The following is a 6,982-nucleotide window of genomic DNA, read 5'->3' on the forward strand; positions in this document are numbered from 1 at the left end:
ATACATCAAGTGTTCTCAAATCTTTAAAGGCTCAATCCGATAAGATAACTTCAAAGGGGAAACTCAATCCATTACAAGAGAGTAGAGGGGGAGAAGAAACATAAGATCCAACTATAATAGCAAAGCTCGCGATACATCAAGATCGTACCACCTCAAGAACACGAGAGAGAGAGAGAGATCAAACACATAGCTACCGGTACATAACCTCAGCCCCGAGGGAGAACTACTCCCTCCTCGTCATGGAGAGCACTGGGATGATGAAGATGGCCATCGGAGAGGGATTACCCCTCCGGCAGGGTGCCGGAACGGGTCTAGATTGGCTTTCTGTGGCTACGGAGGCTTCTGGTGGTGGAACTCCCGATCTATTGTGCTCTCTGATGTTTTTAGGGTATATGGAGATGTATAGGCAGAAGAAGTATGTCAGGGGTGCCACGAGGGGCCCACGAGGGTGGAGGGCACGCCCTAGGGGGGTGGGCGCGCCCCCTACCTCGTGGCCTCCTCGAAGGTCCCCTGACGTGCACTCCAATTCTTCCGGGCTTCTTTCCTTCCAAAAATGAGTTCCATGAAGTTTCAGGTCAATTGCACTCCGTTTGGTTTTCCTTTTCTGCGATATTCTAAAACAAGGTAAAAATAGAAACTGGCACTGGGCTCTGGGTTAATAGGTTAGTCCCAAAAATGATATAGAAGTGTATAATAAAGCCCATAAACATCCAAAACAGTAGATAATATAGCATGGAGCAATCAAAAATTATAGAGACATTGGAGACGTATCACAGGTGTACCCAGAGATGTTGTTAAGAAGAAGGTCTTCCCTTTATCTTTGAGGGGAGATGCATCGACATGGTATAGGCTATGTGATGATATGAGGTCTTGGAATTACAAACGATTGAAATTAGAATTTCATCAGAAGTTTTATCCTATGCACCCTGTTCATCGTGATCGCAATTATATATATAATTTTTGGCCTCGCGAAGGAGAAAGCATCGCTCAAGCTTGGGGGAGGCTTAAATCAATGTTATATTCATGCCCCAATCATGAGCTCTCAAGAGAAATGATTATTCAAATATTTTATGCTCGGCTTTCTGGTAACAATTGCTGTCGGCGTTCTAGGAACGGGGGTCCCCAGACTTGCCGGCCTGCGGCCTGCGGCGTGGCTCAAAAGGGGGCCCCAACACGTCCCATCTTCACCAACACAAACCCAAGACCCTCGCGAGGGGCCAAGCCTCTCGGGGCGGACGACGCGGAGCTTCCTCAGGCACGGCCTCGTCAGGCTGGCTCACGAGGAGGCAGAGAAATCAAGGCAGGGTACCTCGTGAGGTGCCCGTGACGCAAGCCATGACGACTCAGGGCGCCAGGCGGGTGCCAGCCGCGCGGCGTCCTCCTTTCCTCTTTGGTGCAAAGGGGGCAAGCGCAGCTGCGGAGTACCGAGGCATCAGGCAAAGGTTGCCATTTTGGTGCAACGAGACCAAGACTAGGAGGACTACGAGACGGAGGTCACCGTGGAGCCCAAGACGGCGTCATCACCAGAGCTTTGCGCAGGCGAAGACTACTTTTGTCAGGATAGCTGATACTTGCTGTCCCCTTTCAAATTAGCCCGCCATTGTTGGCTCCCTTCCCGCTCGATATTTGGGAAGAGGACCAGGGCCTCTATAAATAAGACCAGCCACCCACATAGCAGGGGGCGGTCGGTTAGAGAGAGAGAGAAAGAGAAAGGCGACTGAACTCCTCCCAGCAGTTCATCGCCCCGGCCAAGAACAGACCCTCGCGAGGCTGTTCTTCCTTGTATTGTTCATCATCATCAGCCCAAGAGGCAATCCACCACACCACACACTGGAGTAGGGTATTACACCACATCGGTGGCCCGAACCAGTATAAAACCCTGTGTCTCTTGTGCTGTTCTTCCCATAGTTTAGATCCTAGCGTGACGGAGGGGTGCAGGTAGGTAGGAGGCGAAATCTTCGCGCGCACCCCACTGTTCGAACCTCAAGGGTCTGCCGGAACCCGAAATCCGACATTTGGCGCGCCAAGTAGGGGTGTGCCGGAGTCCACCTTCTACCGCTTCATGCCCCGTCGCGTCGTCGTTGCCACATCCGGCGACCAGGCGGGCAACCCAGATCCATGGGCGGCGTGGCCCGCCCGCGCAGAGCTGCTCGCCTCGGGCGACGCCGTGCCCTAGGCAGCTCGCGGTCCGCAGGGCGCTGCGGGCCACAGGCAAATTGGACAGGCTTCGACAGCTCTCACGCCGCGGCAGGCGCGGGCGACAGCAAGGGCCTCCAATCACGCCGTGACCACGACGCCGTATGCTCGCAGGGAGCAGGCGAATTCGAGGGCCACGCTCACAGTGGCCCGAGAGCTGCTGCAGTGCAGATTGCTGGAGGGCAGCCACGACGTGCTGCTGGAGCGAGTGGCAGAGCTCCTGGGCTTCGCCGCCTCGGGGGCTCACCCCTTCTCCACCCAGCTTGCATCTCAAGCCAAGGGCGGCCCGTGCGGGGGCTCCGCGCGCGCCCGCGGGCTCCGAGGCTACTCCGACACCGGCGAAGCTGTCAGCGCCGGACCAGCGATGGTGCTGCCCCCACCCCCGGCCCGCGAAGAAGGACTCAAAGCGACCCGCGGCCCCAGTGGGCGGCCACGCTGCCACCCCACGGTGGGCGCGTCAGGCAGGACCGCGTGGCATGCGTGGCATTACGGCGTGACATTCGGGATGACGGCGCCGGAGGAATACGTGCCCCTCATGATGGACCAAGGACACCCTCATGAGAACGGACAAGGCTCGCTCCTCAGCCCAAGCTGGAGGGACGAGGCACTAGAAGCTGAGCCTTTCCAGGAGCCCCGGGACGGTCCCACTAGCCACGCTGGAGGCAACGATTATCGGGTACCGCTAATTCTTCAGGAGCAGGTATACGCTAACCGTGGATCGCAGGAGGTGCAGGTCGCCGCAGCGAGTAGCTGCCTCGCTCCCACAGTCTCCTACCCCTCGGGAGGAGGGCGCAGGGGACTGCAGGAGAGGGGCCGAGATCCGACATCACCACCGCGGAGTTCGGAGCAAGGTGTTCTCAGGAGGTAGGCCCTCTGCTGGGGAGGTTCCTTAGGGCCTGCCCCTGGCGGAGGACCCGTGGTCCTCGGGGGAACCGCTGGCGACCGCTCTACCCCATCGGGCGGCGTCCTGGTTTCCGGTCGTTGCTGATGGCACTAGAGTGTGGCGCAATGCGGGGCCCTCATCTGGCGATATGAAGCAAGGCCAGTACCTGTGAAGAAGGCCCAGTGCCTGTGAAGCTCGCCGCCCCGTGACACTCTCATGTAATAATGAGTGGGGTTGTACACGCCCCGGAGTCTCAGGGGTGCCGGCCTCGGGCCCCGGGGCTCCCTCCCACGCCCAGTGGCAGCACTTAGCTCCGTGCTGGTGAGAAGACGTCCAAGACTAGACGAGGTGCCGGACGCGGCCTTTTGTTTGCTTTCATTGCTCTTCCCTTTGGTTGTCGCTTTCCCCCGCTGGTTTCAAGTTCGATTCGAATTTGAGATTAGCGTGTGTTCGGGAAAGGGGTGCTTAGTCTCGTTCGAGCAATTTCTCGTGTTTCGGTTACCACTTCACCTCAGCTGCCTCCCCTCGTGAGCCCCTCGCGAGCCGGGTCAGGCCTAGCTTGCGCGTAGCCCAGACTACCGCCGCCGCGTCCTCTTAGGAGGGCGTTTTACTGCATATCCTACGGATTCAATCAGGAAACACTCAGGGCACCACAGCCTCCTGCGGGCCGCCCCAGGGCCAGCACGGGACAAAGGTAAACCAGCCGACCAGCGCGTCGCTTAAGCCAACCACTTGGCGCGGGCGCATGGGCAATGTAGCTTCTACTGACATGATAAATGCAAGTTTTACATGAGCCCCCCGCCCCCCTCCAAAATGCTCTCACAGCTATCAGGCCAAAACCTGAGTTCTATTCATGCAGGGTAGGGAAGTAGGAATGATGCACAATCAGTCAGACGAATCCCCCAATGCGTCCTCAGGAGCACCACCAGAGCCGTTGCTGGCGTCGCTGAACTCGCCATCGCTGTTCGCGTTGCCGCCAACAGCGTTAGAGCCGTCCATCACACTGCCCTCGTCAGCCGCCATGATCATGTCGTCGTCGTCCGAGGCGAAGGCCCTGATAAGAGCGTCCACATTGTCTTCCAACCAGTGCGCCAGCTCGCCTCGGATGGCCTGGGGGACTGGGGCGGTGACGGCGTCAAAATCAAAATGGGGATCCATGTTCCGGAGGTGACTGAAGACGTGGGAAAAGGCGCGCCTGAGCAGGGTGCGGCTCCTCTCATCCACCAACCTATCAGCCCTGGTCGACCGTGCCTCCAGCTGCGTCACCACATCAGTGAAGAACTGAAGATTGCCCGCGTAGTTGACTGCGTGCGGCTCGCCGACGGCCTCCTCGCAGATATTGCCCAAGGCCGCGTTGGCTCTCTCCTGGAGAGTGGTGAGCATGGGGCCGTGCTCATGCTCCAAGATCCGCCGCTGACGTATCTCATCCGCATTCTGGCGCGTGACGGCCTCAGCCTCCTCCACCCACTGGCGAAGAAGGAGCACCTCAGCCTGGGAGGTGGTGAACTTACCTCACGCCACCTCAAGGGCGGCCCGGCAAGCATCGGCCCGCCGCGCCGCCTCCTCCAGCTTGGCCCTCAAGGCGGCAGTCCTGCCTTCAGCTTCAGCCCGGATCAGCCCCAGCTTCTCTTCGAACTCGTGCTCGAGGTTCAAGCGCGCCATCGCCACTCGACGTCCGACCTCCTCCAGGACACGGGCTTCCTATGCGGCAACATCATCCTCCGCCTGCGTCACCAAGCGCTCCCTCGTCTCCAGACGCTCGTACTCACGGGTACGTTCGGTGGCTTCCAGCATCAGCGCCTCCTCACGCTTTTGGAGTTCTGCTGAGTCGCTAGAGGCCACCTTCATCGATGCAAGGGCTGCCTCGCGCAGCTCCACCTGCTCCTCCAGCGAGTGGCACCAGGCCAGGAGCTCCCGAGCCCGCTCCTCCGCCGCCGTTCGCCTCCGGTCAGCTTCCCGAGCCTCCTTAGCGGCCAAAGATCGGGCCTCCCGAGAGGCCACCAACGACACCTTGGCCTCTGCTTCATCAAGATCACGCTGACGCCGCGCAAGGGCGATGGCGCCCTCCATCTCGCGTATCTCTGCAGCCAGGCGCAGGCCCTTGGCCTCAAGGCGCGCGTCTTCATCACCAAGCTCCTCACCAAGCAGGCTCACTGCGTCAGTCGCCCTTCAAAGGAATCCTTGGCGGAGAGCGCGACACTCCCGAGCGCGCTTGAGCACGTCTTCCACACCATCATCCGCCCCAAGTAAGCGCCGGGGACCACAAGTCAGCACTCCCCCTCCGGGCTGGGGGCTGGCACCCTCGCGACGGCCGGGCACGCCGCGTCAGAAGCCCGGCCTGGGGCCAGCCCGTCCTCAGGAGAAGAGCGCAGGAAGCGCCTCAGCCAATCGCAGTTCACGACCAGGCGAGAAGCCCATGGCAGGCTGGCTATGCCACGAGAAGGCCCGCGAAGGAGGATCGCGAGGTGCGCGGGGCCACGATACGCCTCGGGATGGTTCGCCTCTTCGATCGCCCTCACCACAAGGGCTCCGCTGCTCGGAGCGCTTGAGGACAGTAGAGGGGGCAAAGCCAAAGGAGACGGCTCCTCAGCCGTCTCCGCATGCTCGGCTGGAAGGGGCCTGCGGAGCAAGAGTCAGTAAGAGCAACGGAAGGATCGGGAGCTGGGAGAGGAGAAGGCTTACTCATCAGTGGCGAAGTACTTTCTGTGCTTCACCAGGCGACAAGGGTAATCGTCGCCCAGGGCCGCCCTTCTCTTCCGGAGAGCCCCAAAGTCAACGCGGAACTGGCCCAAGAGTTGGGCGCATGGATCAACCTTCGACGAAGATGGAGCGTCAAGGTGATCTACGGCAGGGGCGCCTGCCTGATGTGCGCTGCCAATCGCCTCCCCAAGAGACGCAGCTAGAGACTCAGGGGCCCCAGTCGCAGGCACTGAGGGCAGTTGCTCATCACCCTCAGCCTCAGCAGCACGGGCCCCAAGAGCTGCTTCCTCATGAGCCTCGCCCGACGCTGTCACCGCGTCGGGAGCCCCCTCGGCCTCTGGCGCCTCGTGCCTCCCTGCTCCGCCACTCGAGGATGAGTCGCCTTGGCCGACTGGAAGGGCAGTCACCACCACTTGGTTCTCGCGAGGCCCCTAAAGGCCGGCAGGGTGCGGCCCCCACTCATCAAAGATAGGCATCTGCTTCACAAAGTCGCCCCTGCTCTGGCAGAGGTACAGCAAGGCCCCTCCCTGCCGGACGCTGCCGGGGTTGGTGTAACACCCCGGATGTAACTTTCCCAATTTGTACTCCAACTGTTGCCGTTTCCGGCGTTAAGTTATTTTATTTTCTCGGGTTCGGGTTTTTGTCTCCGTGTGTTGTTATCGTTTTCATGCATCTCATATCATGTCATCATGTGCATTGCATTTGCATCCGTGTTCATCTCATGCATTCGAGCATTTTCCCCGTTGTCCATTTTGCATTCCGGCGCTTCATTCTCCTCCGGTGGTCATTTCTACCTTTCTTTCGTGTGTGGGGATTAAACATTTCCGGATTGGACCGAGACTTGCCAAGCGGCCTTGGTTTACTACCGGTAGACCGCCTGTCAAGTTTCGTACCATTTGGACTTCGTTTGATATTCCAACGGTTAACCGAGGGACCGAAAAGGCCTCGTGTGTGTTGCAGCCCAACACCCCTCCAATTTGGCCCAAAACCCACCTTAGCCTTCTCCATCATCTAGATCGTTCGATCACGATCGCGTGGCCGAAAACCGCACCTCATTTGGACTCTCCTTCCCTCTATGGCTATAAATAGAACCCCCCCCCCCCGAAATTCGGATCTCCTTCTCCCCCCGAAACCCTAAAATCGCCCCGCCACCGACGGACATGTCCGCCGCCTGATCGGACGCGTCTGCTGCCGCGTCCCAGC

The sequence above is a fragment of the Triticum aestivum genome, chromosome 4A (assembly GCF_018294505.1).
Source record: "Triticum aestivum cultivar Chinese Spring chromosome 4A, IWGSC CS RefSeq v2.1, whole genome shotgun sequence".
Lineage (NCBI taxonomy): Eukaryota > Viridiplantae > Streptophyta > Magnoliopsida > Poales > Poaceae > Triticum > Triticum aestivum.